Genomic DNA, 17881 nt, shown 5'->3' on the forward strand with positions numbered 1-17881 from the left:
TTGCATCCAGTCGGGCAGTGGTTTGAATGTATGTTAATGGGTTATTATCAGTCAGTACTTCAAAAAACACTCTGTGTAAATAGTCATGGAATTTTTCAACAATATACCACTTTAACGCTAGAAACTCTAGTTTGTGAGTGGGATATCTTTTTTCACTTTTTGAAAGTCCCCGACTGACGAAAGAGATAGGCCTCATTTCTTCTTGTTGTTTTGATACAGTACTCCCCCTATCCCCCCTTGAGAGGCATCAGTGTGAAGGGTATACGGTAGATTAGGGTCTGCATATGCTAACACAGGTGCTTGAGTTAAACAATTTTTCAGCTTCAGAAAAGCCCCTTCACATTCCTGTGTCCACCGATCTCCAAATGGTTCATTAGGCCGGTGATATGATTCAGAGCTATTATTTTTCTTTCCCGACTCTCCTAATTTAGTGTTCTTCACAGGGGGGTAACCTTTTGTCAAATCAGTTAATGGTTTGGCAATGGTTGAAACTGTGGCACAAATCTGCGATAGTATCCACAGAAACCTAAAAATGACCGCAGTTCCTTTAATTTTGTAGGATGGGGCCAATTATTTACTGCCTCGACCTTGGATGGGTCTGTAGCTATCCCGTTACGACTAACGATGTGTCCAAGGTACTTTACTGAGGATTTACACAGATGACATTTATCCACCGACAATTTTAGTCCTCCTTCTATTAGCCGATCTAGAACTTTGAGGAAACGAGTGTTATGTTCCTCCAAAGTACTGCCAAACACGATGATGTCGTCAAGGTAAACTATTACTTCCCTATAGTTCATATCTCCGACGATTCTGTCCATTGTCCTCTGAAATGTAGCTGGGGCTCCCTTGATTCCTTGCGGCATCATCAAAAACTCAAAGAACCCCAACGGACAAATAAAAGCGGTCTTTTCTCTATCATTGGGACTCATAGGTATCTGATAAAATCCGCTCCTGAGGTACAAAACGGAGAACCAGTTGCTTCCCTGGAGACAATCCAAAGCCTTATCTATTCAAGGCACTGTATATTGGTCAGGTATAGTTCGCTGATTAAGAGTCATATAGTCTATACACATCCTTACTTTTCCACTTTTCTTTCTGGCCACCACAATAGGGGATGCATAGGGACTACGAGACTCTATAATCACCTGATTCTCTAGCAATCCTTTCAAATGATGCTGGACATCATCGAAATCAGCAGGCGCTATTCTGCGGGAACGCTCTCTGAACAGGGTTTCATCATTAAGTCTGATACTATACTCAACCCCTTTGGCTTTACCTAAATCCCAGTCTCCAGCAGAAAAAACCTGGGCCCTCTTCTGTATTTCAGCTATTAATTCTTCTTGTTTAATAATAGGAATATCACTTCCTTGGAAACAAGTAATAAATTGATTAGACTCTTCCTCCTTTTCTACTTGTAGAGTCAAAACATGGGATCCAGACCCTCTATCCTCATTTTTGCACCACTCTGAGAGGCAATGGTATAGTTTGGTGTTAGTACCCACGATTATGGGTAAATTATCTCTCCTTTCTGAGATTTCAGAGCAAATTAATGCAACAAATGGTACATGTAATTTCCCTTCTACTGGGTCTGTGATTTCCAAGGTCACCTGTACGTATCCTAGATATGGGTACTTCTCTGCACTCAGTCCCCAAATGACTAATCCATTTAATGGCTAAATTTGAACTTCAGACAAGTTTTCATTATACCAAGATTCAAAAATGATAGAGACCTGTGAGCCACTATCCAACAGAATTTCACACGGATGTCCATTTATTCTTGCTGACATCATGGGGGAGGGTCCCATTAAACCATCAGGTAGGATCCCACCCCACCATGTACTCCCCATGGCACTCAAGCTAATTTCTAGGGGGCCTGTGTGGGGGTCACAGACCTCCCCCGACCGTTTCCCGGCCTGCTACAGTCACTATTACCAAGAGTACCAGAGGTGTTATTGTTTGTTCCAGGGTTCTGACTGCATTGATATGCTCGATGCCCCATCTGTCCACATCTAAAGCATCCTCTAGTTACAGGCCTAACCCCTCTACCCGTACCTCTACTAAGCATTAATGAAGATACTCCTCTGGGAGGGGGCATTAAAGTTTGCAAAATTATGAATTGGTCAATTTTTTTATTCTGCTCCTCCATTAGCTTAATTATTTTTTCTTCAAATGGCTGTTGTTCAAGAGCAGGTACCACTACCTTAACTTTCTTTATTGTACGTTCCCGCATATCTATGAGAATTTCATCCTGTTTTATCTCCTTCATAAGCTCATTAAAAGAGGGTGGGGTTTTCTTAATTTTGGAGCATCTAATTTTTTGTGCCACTGGGTCAGTGGTCAAAGCACCCCTCAAAAGTTGTTTCATTCAATTTTCATCGATATCCTCTTTTTTTAATCCCTCTTTCTCTACTATTTTATACAGCAATTTATCTAGTCTAAATAGATATTCACTTAATTTCTCCCCAGGTTCCTGAAAAGTATGGTGCAACCTGGAAATGAGATCTCCCACATCTTCCAGGGGTCCGTAGGCATAGTCCAATGCCTCAAAATAAGTTTCAATAGTGGTGTCTGGATTACCACGCCGGGTGGCCTGTATAACTCCCATTGCAGGTCCCCTAAGGCTCTCCACCACTCTTGTTTCTTAATATAGTCGGGACATTTCCACTCCTCGGTTTGTTGTATGGCCGCCTCCCTCCAGGCTTCAAAAGTTTCCTCCCCTACGGGAACTGGTTGAATGTCTGAAAAGATTCTTAGTCTACGATAGCTGCCTTCATAGTGCCACCTTTCTAGTTGATTTACAACCCTATCTATTATGGTCTCAAATTGGCTTCCTAATTTTTCATTATTTATGTTACTATCCTTTTCTCCATTATTCCCCTGGTCAACATTATCTCCAACAGAATTGGGGTCAATTAATAAGGGAGTTGATTCAGCCTCTTCATCTTCTCCACTACTAGGCCAAATAATATTCCATCTCCTTCCTGACATGCTGTCCGCCACCATCATCATTGGGATTAGATTTGGGTCTAAATCTCTCTCAGTCTCTATCAATATTACGCACACCAATCCCAAATCTCCCCTCCATTTATCTATAATATGTGGCTATATAACCCCATATAATGATTTTACTTGTTTTGTAATATAGTCATCAGTAAATTCTGAAAAGTTTCCCCCTACTCCAAAACACTGTTTTGGGTTTACTCCTTTCCTATGGCACCATGCCCTTAAATCTGCTCCGCTAAAATACTCCATTTCAGCTCAGTGCCTCCAAATGTAGCCCCACCAATTCTAAGGATGGTAGCTATATATGTATATATTTTATCCTTATATTGTGTGCCTCCACCTAGGCTATTTTATAAGGGCTATCCTAGGGTTGCCCTAATATATAATTTGTATAATGTAATGTTTTGTTTGGATTCAAATATTTACACAGTACTTATAAATCGACATTTCTACATTGCACTTAAATCAACACCTGTCTCCTTTCTTCCTTCACAGCTTCCCGATGAAAGACGTCCATCAGATACCTTAAGGTAAGTAGTTCTATACACGGTTATTGTTTTTATACATATATTGTCGTCATACATCAGGCCTTACAAAGTATATGCATAAATATACAGGTAATATCACAATACAATTCCCATGAACATTCCCTCCCCATGCAATAAATCCGCTATACTGTAATGAAACTATACTGATGGATTTCTGTAAATAACATTCCCAGTTAAAATATATAATAGTCAATTCCGTGAAGAGAATAAATGAAGATGAGTCTATATCAAGAGTCCTGTCTCTTCAACTAAAATGTCTTAGTCCTAAAGAGTAGAGTCTAGGATTATCCTAGGCAAAAGAATAAGTTTATAGGATGAGCCCCAGATTTATCCAAGTTTGTGCATCGTTTTATTGCTTATATATATGTACGAAAATCCTCTGACTCTGTAACTTACATAAAGATATACATATAAATCTCTAGAGTGTAGTAGCCAGTGCTTTATCTACTGCAATACTCCTACTCTGAATTCCAAACTTGAGATCAGAGTTCACACTGTACTATAGATGTGTAAAGTCTTGCTACAATTGTATCCTTCTTCTATTTGATACTTTTCTCCTGCGTTGGCTATACAGGTGCATATAGCAGTATTATATCCCTTAATTCATAGTGCCTTGCTGACAAGAAAGGGATTCTCTCTGATATATCCCCTGCTGTATACTTATAAATTATGCCAGTCTGCTTTACTAATGATGCTTGTAAGTGTGGTGTGGGGTTTTATAGTACTCACAACCACTCTGGATAGCTGTCAGGGACTGAAAGGGTTACACTGTATCAACTGCTGAAGCGCTGGCTACACTCCATAGCTCTCAGGCTGTCAGCATATCTCCAGCTCCTGCTCACACATCAGGGTCCGCCTCTCCTTCTCTCCGCCTCCTGCGTGACCTCAGATCAGGGGAATGCCCCTTCCAATGATGCGGCTTCCTGTTGCTGCTTACCAACGGAGCCAAGCCAGAACACACAGCTCTGTCTCCGGCAAACACAAAGGTAAAGCCCACTCTGGCTTCAGTGCTGGAGCTCCCGGCCGCTGCCGCTACTAGCGCTCACTCCTAAAGTAGCACCAGAGAGACTCCCAGCATGAGCACTGTTGGGGGAACTGCAGACTGGACTCTGCGCTGCACCAGCAACCCTATATCCCCTGCAGCACGAGCACCCCTACCGCACCTAACTGCCACTGGTCAGAGGTCATGCCATTTCTGCCACTTTCTAAACTATCTCGTGCCGCTGCACTGGCTAATACCCCAAACCTATATGTTCACAATACGGAAATGTAATTACATACATTTATATTATTTACATTAATTTCTCTATAATTATTATAGTATAAACCTATTATTAAACATTCAGATAATTTATATATTAACTCTTGTGTGTGTCCTGTACCACTGGCCTATATTCATGTATTTTTTTAGCCATAAATTCATATGGCTACACTTGGTTATGAAAATTCTTTCCCATGGCTATGATACAGTACTTAGGGTGGATGACAGAGTAAAACATAGCAATGACTATGTGAATAAATATAATTTAACTCTGGCTGATTGAAAAGTAATGAGACAGCCTCTTTTTCTGTCCCATAGGTAGACGTGGCAATGTATGCTTGTCATTGTGAAGCTCATACATCGATGTGTCTGAACCTGCGGTTGGACTGCCATAGTCTTCTTTGTTTGGTCACAGCGAGTGGAAGATATTCGTACGTTTCGTCATGGCGGATGAGGAAGACGTGTCTGTGAGATTACGTCAGAGATGTGTGATTGAATTTTGTGTTAAACTTGGAAAAAGCGGAAATGAAACTCATGAACTGTTACAGCACGCATAAGGTGGAGAAACAATTAGTCGTGCTGCAGTATTTCGGTGGTGGAAGCACTTCTAAGAGGGTATTATGCAAGTTACTGATGAAGCAAGTTCTGGGAGACCATCCACCATGGTTACAGATGAAAACATTGCCAAAGCTGCGGAGATGTAGCACATCAATCAATCAAAATGTATTATTACATCCATGTTACAAATGTACTGTATCAGCAAAATTGTAGTGCAAGAAAACTCACTACTTCCAGGGACACAAACACAAGGTCAATTTACCACAACATCGAAAACTAATAAATATAAATCTTTTTCAGGGTACCACATAGAGGTACGAGATGAACCAGGACTAAATGAATGAAGTGTGTCCAGGAGAAGAGGGGGGTTGACAACATTGAAAACATCAGAAAGGTCAAGGACAAGGAGAAGGGAGAAGTGACCTTTCAACTTAGATGTGATTAGATAAATAGTCAGTCAAGTGAGGGCAGTCTCGGTAGTGTGTACTCTTTTAAAAACATTGAAAATTGGCTTATTAAATGCTGTATTCTTTCCTTCTCTCTACTGTGTACAGATAATTTGTAGTATAGTGTATTTGTCAGGTTGACTCATGTCTATAGCAGTGTGAGAGTACAAAGCAAAAGTAAAAACGGTACATGGGATTAAAATCACCAATGTAGGACAAGTCTAAGGGTGGATTGCATTGCATTATATCGGCTGATTTCCCATATTGGAACAACAAATCGGGCCTATCGTGCATTCTGTAGGCCCGATTGTGTGCTCCCGCGGGTTGCATGCCATGGCTAATCACACAATATCACATACGGTGCAGTGCATATTAATGAAGGACAGAAAAAACATTTTCAATTGAATCTTCTAATGAGTTCCGGCAATCTTGCTTGACCCGGAGCGCAAGGCTGCCATCAGGAATTGTGGGGCCCGTGACTAACAAAAATAGGCAGGGCCCCCCCCAGCACCCTCTCAAGCCCCCCCTTTCCCCACTCAAGCCCCCCTTCCCCCCACAGACTGGGAGAAATTAATCAAAGAACAAAGCAGTCCCCTAGCCAGTCCCACTCCCCACATCTGCAACAACTGACATGCTGCAATAATGAAAGATTAATCAGACCCTTACCTGTTTTGGCCTCTGGCTCCTCAGTCCTCACATTGCAGCTCCTTTCTCATTCGCCGTGACGTCATGATGCCTTGCAGACTCACAAGTAAAACTTTATTGTAGCTTAGGAGTCTCAGAGTGAGGCGGAGAGGAAGTGCGGGAGCTAAGTGAGAAGTGACTCACTACGAGTCACTTCTAGTGTGTGGCATCGGGCAGTAGTAGTGGGCAGCTCTCTCTTAGGAGCTGGCCCCTGGCCGGGCCTGTCATTCACTATGGAGGTGACAGTAGCAGGTGCCGGCGGTAATAGGAGCAGTCAGGCAGTCACACTGCTATTGTGTGGCAGCAGGGGGTAGTAGCGGGTGGGCCCCTCTAGTGTCCGGGCCCGGGACTTCAGTCCTGGCAGAGCGCCCCTGATGGCGGCCCAGCCGGGGCATAAATCTCCCCAACCATAAGCAAGATTGCTGGTCATACAAGTGTGTACCCAGACAAGTTTGTTTAGTTATTAAAAGTAAGGACTGCCTACTACCTGTACTTACAGTACTTATTGCTTGTTTGTCAACATACGTTCAATAGAGAGGCCTCACAGATATGACTTTGGATGAAATATAAAATAATCACTAACAGTAATTCTAGTTATGAGGAACTCTCTACACAAGAGGCTTTTTTTTAAAGATGTGCGGTTCGGATCTCCAGAAATCCCAATCCACCTGAATTTTGTGAATCCGGGTAAGTCCGAATCGCGGTTCTGATCTCTTGAGGAGATCCGGGTAAATCCGGGTTCTGATCTTTTTGCGGTTCGGAATCCGGATTTTAAATCCGAATTTTGGGTTTTGGATTGCATAAATTTCCTGATTTCAGCTGTTTTTAAACCTTTTTATCTATTTAAAAAAAGAATAATCCAGATCCACAACCAAAACACTTGAGGGTGGGTTTGCAAAACCAAATCCAGATCCAAAACCTTGAAGGAGATACAGATCCAAAACCAAAACACATGGGTCGGTGCACATCTCTACTTTTTTTTAATCTTGGGATTTGGGAACTAGTTTAGCAATTTTTAAGAGAAATGGGGGTATAAAACAAGAAATATACAGCCACATAGTGTCACAAGCAGCTGCACTGCGAATGCAGGCCGAGATGAATGCCGGGCGAGTATTAGCTGAAACTCCTCCTACCTCCTGTTCATCAATCTGGGAGTTATCCGGATTGTTCCTGCATCTATATCCTTCTGGTACGAACGCTTCACTGATGCCGGTGATAGCGTTTCACATGTTTCCAGTTCTGGCATTGTCTCCTGTAATCCTGTTGAGTTCCCAGTTTCCCGTCAGCTTTGTTGTTCCTGCCGTTTGTGTCTTCCAGGCAGCACGGTCCGCACATATACTACCTGCCGTTTGTGTCATCTTGGTGGCACAGTCTGCATTTCTGCTCTCTGCCGTTTATGTCATGCAGGCAGCACAGACCTCACTCAGTCAGTACCCAGAGTGCGCAACCCAGCGTCCAGCGGCTTGTGTCAACCCGGCGGCACAGGTCGCACTCCAGCATACGCGATTTTGTGTACTGCTGCTAGTGTCATCCAAATGGCACTTGATGCATATCAGTGTCCTGAGTGCGCAATCCTGTGTACTGCCACTAGTGTCATTCCGGTGACACTTAGCGCAACTTAGCGTCCTTTATACGCCAACTTGTGTACTGCCGCTAGTGTCATCCCGGTGGCACTAAGCACATCTCAGCGTCCAAATTGCACAAACTTGTGTACTGCTGCTAGTGTCATCCCGGCAGCACTTAGCTCATCCCAGCATCATCTAGCCAAGTCTACCAGCCCTCACAGCTGCTACACAGCCCAAAGGCTGCCACACAGCCTAAAGGCTGCAATTCGGCCCACACGTCGCATCAAGCCAAGTTTACCAGCCCTCAAGGCTGCTACACAGCCCAAAGGCTGCTCCTCTGCCTAGAGGCTGCATCTAACCAAGTGTTCCAGCACTCAAGGCTGCTACACAGCCCAGAGGCTTCCACACAGTCCAAAGACTGCTGTTCAGCCCAAAGGCTGCATCTCATTATTTGGCCCACAGGCCACTACTTCACTTACATCCCAGCCCTCTGGGCTGTTGCTGGGCTGAGTTTTTGGGTAACTATTCCTACAAACCCTAACACATAGATGAATACATCACTTACCAGCTACAGTAACTTTCTGAAACTTTATAAACAAAAAGCAATAAGATCAAAACAGCATTCCCATTAAGGAGATTTTTTTTATTTAAGTGTTTAATAGAGGGAACATTACAGGTAGTCATATTCTCAGATAAAATAGAAGAGTAATGCCTTAATGTAAAGCACAGAACACAGGCCCCATGTGATTGACAGAATGAGTTACAGAAAACGGTCACCGCAGGATTTGACAGATCAAAATCCCTCTGAAACATACTTGTTTTGATTTAATTAGATTGATTTAATTTGGAATGTACAGTGTATAAAATGTAATAGATGCATTTGGTATCAGAGGGTGGTAATATCCCAATTAATACTCTGGTTTGTAATAGCTGTACACTGCAGGTTTTAGTTTAGATGAATATATTTATAGAAATGTTTATTTTCAAACTGTACCTTTCAGTTCATACATTGCATAGTTTGAACTAATATTCATTAAAATATAGATACCAATTCATTAGGTATCAACAGCATCACTGGCACAAACTAGAGTACAAATATCTAGGCCTAGGCTACCAGGAATGCAGGGGCTGCATATCATCCACCCTAATTTCATCATATTAACAGATGAATGTCTACAAAACAATAATAATTATTATTTGCCAAGAGGGGTCTTGAAGGGGTAGAAGTGAGCCGGTGTGCTCTTCTTGTACTCCCACTGCCAAACACTTATATTTACTTAAGGTCAGCTTTAATCGATTTTGATCAATTTAAAATGGGTAAAATTGATCAACATCTATGTTGTGTTTTTGGGCTAAATGACACATTTACTAATAATGCACTATAGTCGTTAGATTGTTTTGCCGAATCTCCAGGAGCAAGGGCATGTGAGAGAATGAATCTCTCTGCAGTAGCCACTCCTTGGTCCAATAGGATGTCCTACGGGTTCTTCTCTTTGGGGCCTTCACAGATGAGAAAGCTGGTTTAAGGTTAGGAGCCTATACTCTGGCACTAAATAGTGCTCAGAGCTGTCCTTTTTTAGGGAGAGACTTCAATTTAGGCTCCAATGTGATGTCACACTAGGCGCACCTGGCTCTTTAAATCACATTCAGAGCAGCGGTCGCCAGCTCACAGAAGCCGGCAGCAGCCGGACTCCGTGACTGCTGCCCACCCACCAGCCACAAGAAGATCACCGTGGCAAGCACTAATGGGCCCCCACCCACCGCAGAGACATAGACCCCACAGGAAGTCAGCGCTGCCAGACCCGGTAAGAGGGATCAGGGAACCCGGCGTGCTGTGACATACACATATGAACAATCTAAGTATTCATTCTGGCCAAAGAGTGTTCTACCTAATTAATTAATACAATATCACATTATCTAATTATAGTATAACTAGCATTTATTGATACTGTTATCTATACACTGGTCATCCGCTGTCAGATAGTTAAGTACTTAAAATATCAAATGGATATATTTAATAAACACTATTTAGCAATTTTAGCCCTTAAAAGTTACAGTACAGTATGTTGCTTGTGGAGCACAACTTAGGGGTCTATTTACTAAGCAGTGTTAGGAGAAGTGAAGAGTGAAAAGTGATAAGGTGCCAGCCAATCAGCTCCCAACTGTTATTTTTCAAACACAGCCTGTAAGATGGCAGTTAGGAGCTGATTGGCTGGCACCTTATCACTTTTCACTCTTCACTTTTCACTTCTCCTAACACTGCTTATTAAATAGACCCCTTAATGTCTTATAACATGTTCATTCAAGTACCTGTATAACCACACATCACTTTGAAACCAATGTTGTAATTTAATTATTTAATTAATAATCAATTATAAAAATAACTACGTGTACTGAACAATTGTTTTAAAGCACAATTAAGGGTTTTTGAGTGTTTTTCAATTAATAATAAAATTAAAGTATTATGTAATTACAATTGCTTAAGGAATCCCATTTCATATACATTCTATCTCCTCTCTCCTCCACTTTCCACTCATTTTCTATTCTGTTTTTACTCCTTTCTAGATTGTAAGTTTTTCTGGCCAAGACATCTCTCCCTACTTGATTGCAGCACCTATCCACATTCTTGATGTTTTATTGTATCAAATACTGTGAAGCATTTAGCAAACTAATTGTGTGATTTAAAGATACATTCATTTCATACATATACTCATTGATAGCCAATTCTGAAAGCATTAGCAACCTGCACAAAACCTTATAACCAACCAATGCCTAGGGAAAAGTGGCAAAAATACATTTGTTTTTGTTTTTTTTTGTTAAAAAGGTTATAGCCTTAAAACAAACATAAAAACGTTATAGTTTAAAGGAGGGGGAGGCAATAATATGCTTGGTAGAAGTGCAGGAAGAATTTGCTTCATGAAAAGAGAAGGGGTTGTATTGCGGTTTTGCTTAATGTCGTGTTTGTCAAGAAAACAAAAAATAAAATGTAAGCTCCTAGCATACGGTCTTCAAGTGATGCAGTTTTCTGTTGTGTTTTTATGGTTATTACTGAACCAACATTTGGAAGACGATTAACAATTAAGTTTTGGAAATCAACATGGTAGACCTAACATAGACTCTGGGAAACAACCAGATGGTTTTGTGTCATCCAGAAATGCTATTAAATCAGTAAAAAAAACAAAAAAAAAACAGATTGGATTATCAGGTCAGATGTACACAGTGTCCTATTCTAAATCTGCCTATGTGAGCACATGAACTATATATATATATATATATATATATATATTTATCTATATATCTATATATATATATATATATATATTTATATATCTCCAAATATAAGCGGTACTCCCACATACACAGATTATAGACACATGAAAACATTCTTACTTTATTTAAATGACTTCCCGGAGCCCTTCCGGGAACGCGCCCACTGTGACGTCATTAACAAACTTGCTCACTCATCACCATCTTATATATTATTTTATTATTATTATACTTTATATGGCGCCACAAGTGTTCCGCAGCACCTTACAAAGTACATAAACAAATAAGTGAACAAGAATCCAGTAACTTACAGTAATATGCAGTGCAGGACACAGACATGGTTTATACACATTGCTGCATTAGCGATTAGAATATTCAAAATGAGCAGCAGGTTGTCAGCAATCAAGTGTTAGGTGCCCATGTGGGGAGAATGGAGGTGAAGAAAGTAGAAGCACATGAGGGAAGATGGCCCTGCTCGTGAGAGCTTACATTCTAAAGATATATATAAAATGTATTGGTCTGTTTGTTTGTCTGTCCTGTTATGCATTCGGAAATCCCTGCGCCGAATGGGATGAAACCAATACGAGGTGGTCCAGTTGGATCCTGGCCAGGTTTTAGGGTGGTTAGGGTGCCAGTCGGATCTCCCGTTGGTGTACGCTAGCAGAACTTTCACCCAGGGAGCCTGGTTTGAGCCTTCCACTGGATGGATTTGGATGAAAACTTCACAGAGTGGTAACATTGGTTCCCAGAAGACATACTAGGGGGTTGAGGTCCCGGCCGGACCTCCCGTTGGTGTACACTGGGCAGAACTTTGACCCATGGAGCCTGTTCTGGAGATATGCATTTGAGTCTCCATAGGACTGAATGGGCACGCCATAGCGTACCGTGGCGCATAGCGCGAGGCGTGTGCACATTTGTGGTGCGATCAGCCACAATGAACTTGGGCGCATCTGTGTAGGGTTCATGTCTGAGCATGCTCATAATCTCGCCACGTATACACCTTACCCAATGCTGTCTATTGTCTAGTTCATTCTTGGTCCTTGTTCTGTTTTTGGTTTGTTTGCAAGGCTTTGGGGCATATCAAATTAGGCACGGTATTTACCACGAGGGGAAAGCTCCTGTTTTCACGTGCGGAGCTATTCAATTACTCTGCATTTTCACATCGCGAGTACCGTGCGGTAACCCCTAAATTACGTGTTAAGTGCCAGAATCTATGAGTTTCTCCACACGTCAAACATGAACCCTGTGATGCGAAACACCTGGGGAAACAGGAAAAGTGCATATTCTGGATCTTAACTAGCGGGGAAGCAGGACCTAATTGAAAAGGGTAGAGTCGACAATTAGCCGTGGGGGTAATTGGATATGCCTCTTTATGACTGGTACTACTCAATCATCCTGTGCTGTTTGACATTGTGATTTGATTTTGTTTTGTAATATGAACCCGCTATTGTTTTGGTGACCTTAAACCTGTGGCAGAGACTTTGACCTAGAACATATTTTTAGAAGAGATGAGCGTGTTCGGATTAACTAGGTTTTACTCGGATTTACTCGGATCTCAAAACGGCATTTTATTGGCTATCGGCTATCACGTGTTTTGGATAGCCAAAAAAATAAATCCGAACGAATCCGAACTTGCGGTAAAGTGGCGAAAAGAACCAAGTAAATCCGAACCCGCACATCTCTAATTTTTAGGGCTCCATTTATAAGGAAAAAAATAAATAGATACACAGGTTCTAAAGTATGTAGTTCCAAAATGTATTATTACTAGGGATGAGCGGGTTCGGATTTCTGAAATCAGAACCCCCCCGAGCCCCCCTGATCCGAGGCCGATCCGAGTCAGGCTCGACTTTTCCCGCCTGACTCGGATCTGAAATCGAGGCAAAACGTCATCATCCTGCCTTCCGGGTCTCTCGGGTTTTGGATACTATATAAGGTGCCCGCGTCGGCGCCATTTTCTCACTCGGCTGTGGACAGTGAAGAGGGAGGGTGGGAGTTAGGGCTGGCTGGGCTGTGTAGTGTAGTGTAGTGTAGTGCAGAGTAGTGTTGTGCTGTGCTGTGCTGCGCTGTGCTGCTGTTGTCCATAGGGGCTGTGTCCACTACTTCAAAGTCCATAGGGGCTGGCTGTGTTGTGCTGTGCTGCTGTTGTTAATAGGGGCTGTGTCCACTACTTCAAAGTCCATAGGGGCTGGCTGTGTTGTGCTGTGCTGCTGCTGTTAATAGGGGCTGTGTCCACTACTTCAAAGTCCATAGGGGCTGGCTGGACTGTGTTGTGCAGTCAGTTGTCCGTAGGGGCTGTGTCCACTCCAAAGTCCTGTGCAGTGTCCCAGTCCTAAAGGGGTGCTGTAGTGTTGTCCAGGGGGTGCTCTGTCCATCAGGGATGCTCCCCCCAAGTGCTAAAAAAAAATAAATTTCTGTGTTTGTGAATTGTGTGCGCAGTAGCCGCACGTGCATCAACAAAGAAGTGCCAAGTGTGCGCCTGTGTCATAAGTAAAGGGCCGGCTGGATTGAACGTTAACGGGTGCTGTAACCCCCAAAGTACACGCCAGTCCAAACCAAATAAAAAAATATTTTCTGTGTTTGTGAATTGTGTTCGCAGAAGCCGCACGTGCATCAACAAAGTAGTGCCAAGCGTGCGCCTGTGTCATAAGTAAAGGGCCGGCTGGCTTGGCCGTTAAAGGGTGCTGTAACCCCCAAAGTACACTCCAAACAAAATAAAAAAATATTTTCTGTGTTTGTGAATTGTGTGCGCAGTAGCTGCACATGCATCAACAAAGTAGTGCCAAACGTCCGCCTGTGTCATAAGTAAAGGGCCGGCTGGCTTGACTGTTAAAGGGTGCTGTAACCCCCAAAGTACACTCCAAACCAAATAAAAAAATATTTTCTGTGTTTGTGAATTGTGTGCGCAGTAGCCGCACGTGCATCAACAAATTAGTGCCAAGCGTGCGCCTGTGTCATAAGTAAAGGGCCGGCTGGCTTGACCGTTAAAGGGTGCTGTAACCCCCAAAGTACACTCCAAACAAAACAAAAAAATATTTTCTGTGTTTGTGAATTGTGTGCGCAGTAGCCGCACGTGCATCAACAAAGTAGTGCCAAGCGTGCGCCTGTGTCATAAGTAAAGGGCCGGCTGGCTTGACTGTTAAAGGGTGCTGTAACCCCCAAAGTACACTCCAAACAAAATAAAAAAATATTTTCTGTGTTTGTGAATTGTGTGCACTGTGGCTGCACGTGCATCAACAAAGGAGCAGCGCCAAGCGTGCGCCTGTGTCCCATAAGTAAAGAGCCGGCTGGCTCATTTCTTAAAGGGTGGTGTAACCCACAAAGTGCACTACTCTCCAGCAAAAATAAAAAAATATTTTCTGTGTTTGTGTGCGCCTTAGCCGCACGTATATATCAATATAACATAAATGGAGGACCAAACTTTCTCCGATAAAAATAAAATAGGGAAAGATCAAGAACCACTTCCTCCTAGTGCTGAAGCTGCTGCCACTAGTCATGACATAGACGATAACATGCCATCAACGTCGTCTGCCAAGGCCGATGCCCAATGTCATAGTAGAGGGCACATACAATCCCAAATGACAAAGTTCAGGAAAATGACCTTGAAAAAAACATTTACATCATCTGAAGAGAAACGGAAACTTGCCAATATGCCATTTATGACACGTAGTGGCAAGGAACGGCTAAGGTCTTTCCCTATGTTCATGACTAGTGGTTCAGCTTCACATGACGATGGAAGCCCTCCTTCTGCTAAAAAAATCAAACGAGTTAAGCTGGCAAAATCACAGCGAAGAACTCTGCGTTCTAAGAAGATATCACAAATCCCCAAGGAGAGTCCAAGAGTGGTGGTTGTTGCGATGCCTGACCTTCCCAGCACTGGACGGGAAGAGGTGGCTCTTTCCACCATTTGCATGCCCCCTGCAAGTGCTGAAAGGAGCACCCACAGTCCACTTGCTGATATGCAAATTGAAGATGTCACTGTTGAAGTACAACAGGATGAGGATACTGGTGTAGCTTGCACTGAGGAGGAAGTTGGCGAGGAGGATTCTGATGGTGATGTGGTTTGTTTAAATCAGGCTCCGGGGGAGACAGTAGTTGTCCATGGGATGAAAAAGCCCATCACGGTCATGCCTGGGCAGAAGACCAAACATTCCACCTCTTTGGTCTGGCAATATTTCTATCCAAATCCGGACAACAACTGTCTTGCCATATGTACCATATGTAAAGGTGAAATAAGTAGGGGTAGGGACGTTAACCACCTAGGAACATCCTCCCTTATACGGCACCTGCAGCGCGTTCATAAAAAGTTACTGTCAAGTTCAGAAACTTTGGCTAAGACCGTAAGCAGTCCAGGGACACCTAAATCCCTTTTTCCTGTTTTATCCAAGGAATCGTTGGATGAGGAGGATGAGGATGACATCTTGCCTCCGTAGAGCCAGTTTGTGCAGGGACACATTAATTGCCAGCTTGTTTTGTGGGGGCCCAAACGAACCAATCATTTCAGCCACAGTCATGTGGCAGACCTTGGCGCTGAAATGATTGGTTTGTTAAAGTGTGCATGTCCTATTTATACAACATAAGGGTGGGTGGGAGGGCCCAAGGACAATTCCATCTTGCACCTCTTTTTTTTCTTTGCAGTATGTACTGTTTGAGGTGTTCAGAATAGACTGGAAATGAGTGGAAATGAAGGTTATTGAGGTTAATAATTGCATAGGAGCAGAAAAACCCACAAATTCTGTGATTTAAGCTGTTTTTATGCTTTTTTCAAAAAAATACAGATCCAAAACACAAAACCCAGAACCCAAAACACGGAAGGGTGGTTTTGGCAAAACCAATCCAGATCCAAAACACGAAGAAAGATCCAGATCCAAAACCAAAACACAAAACACGAAAAGTGGCCGGTGCACACCCCTAATTATTACATATCTGTCCTGCGATCTTCCGAATGCCCAAGTTTTCAGAATGCTGCAACTGTTCCATGGACCTCCAGTAGGCAGGCCCTGTCTTAAGCAGGTTAGCATATTGGAAGTCAAACAGTGCAGGCGCGCCCCTGTAATCCCCTAGGCACATCTGTATTGTACAATTAGCCTGTACATCCTACAATAGCTTCCTCTAACATTGTGCGTAATGCATGCTGTTTGCACATTGGCATACAGTAGGAACACCCCATAGGTTAAAATATACTGTATGTGTAAAAGGTTTTCTGGTCTGTCAGATGCCCAATTGAAAGAAAGCATTTTTGTTGGACCAGACATCCAAACACAGCTAACTGACAATGAGTTTAAAAAAAATAGAAATTAATGAAAGAGAGGCTTGGAATGTTTTTAAGGAAGTTGTAAATAAGTTCTTGGGGAACTCCAAAATCCCAAATACAAGTAAATAGGGGAAAGCCTGTTAGAAAAATACAAAGCATTAGTTTGCTCGATGACAATATTCTGAATGATCATATGGAATACTTTCCTGAAAACCTTGGAGCCAATATTGAGGAGGAATACCTAGAGGAGATGGAACATCGATACCAAGGAAGATGAAATGTCAACATGATGGGAGACTATTGTTGACTACTAATGCTGCATAGAATAGACCCACAAGTAGTGTAATAACAAAAAAGTACCAAACAAAGCTTTGAAGAGGAAAGAAAAAGGCAGTAAAAAGGATTCTAAATGTAATTTTTTTTAACTTTTGGTAATAAAATTTAGATTTCATCAGGCTACCTAATAATATGCTATATTTACATATCTTGTGAAAAATCTTTACATGTTAAAGAAATATTGTAGTTATTTGTTTTTTTAATCAGCACACCAAATGCCTTTGCAATCAACCAGAGAGTTGCAGACACATTTTTAGTGAATCAAATTTTGCAGTTCTGTGTTATTAGTAAGATAGTATACATGGACTACATCAGCCATACCAGCTTTACCTATTGGGCACAGCCCTGAACAGAAGGTTAATTTAGCTATTCAGTGGACCAGTGGTAGCTAAATATCCTTATTTAGGTAGAAAAAGATTAATATATATATTATTAATTATCTATAGGTCAAAAGGAAAATGAACCAAAAGGAAATCTATAAAAATTAGGGCCGCGTTAGTGCTGGTGCTATCTATAAATGACTATATATATATATATATATATATATATATATAAATTGCTTGATTGATCACAATAATAGGCTTCTCTAAATCAAACTGTTATTTATGAAAACAGAAACACAATATACAATGCATATAAATTTTAAAAATGGCAGAGACAGAGAGTGCTGAAGCAGAGCATGCCAGTAGCGACATAACCTATTGCAGGCCACAGAGTGAGAGGCACTGGGAAACACGACAGGGCTCTCTGCCGTGAAGTCTTCATCTGGTCAGAGCCCTGAGGACAGATGGAGGAGGCCGGAAAAGATAGACAGGCCCAGCGCAAACCAGTACAGTGCGCCCAAGCACATACAACAGGGGAAGGATCCAGGATGGCAGGAGCGCCCTCGTCCAGAAAACAGACAGGGAAGAACACACAGATAGGGAAGGTGCCAATCTCATGAACCTGGAGGGTATAAA

This window comes from Taudactylus pleione, unplaced genomic scaffold (genome assembly GCF_031769625.1).
Source record: "Taudactylus pleione unplaced genomic scaffold, aTauple2 ptg000105l, whole genome shotgun sequence".
NCBI classification, from domain to species: domain Eukaryota; kingdom Metazoa; phylum Chordata; class Amphibia; order Anura; family Myobatrachidae; genus Taudactylus; species Taudactylus pleione.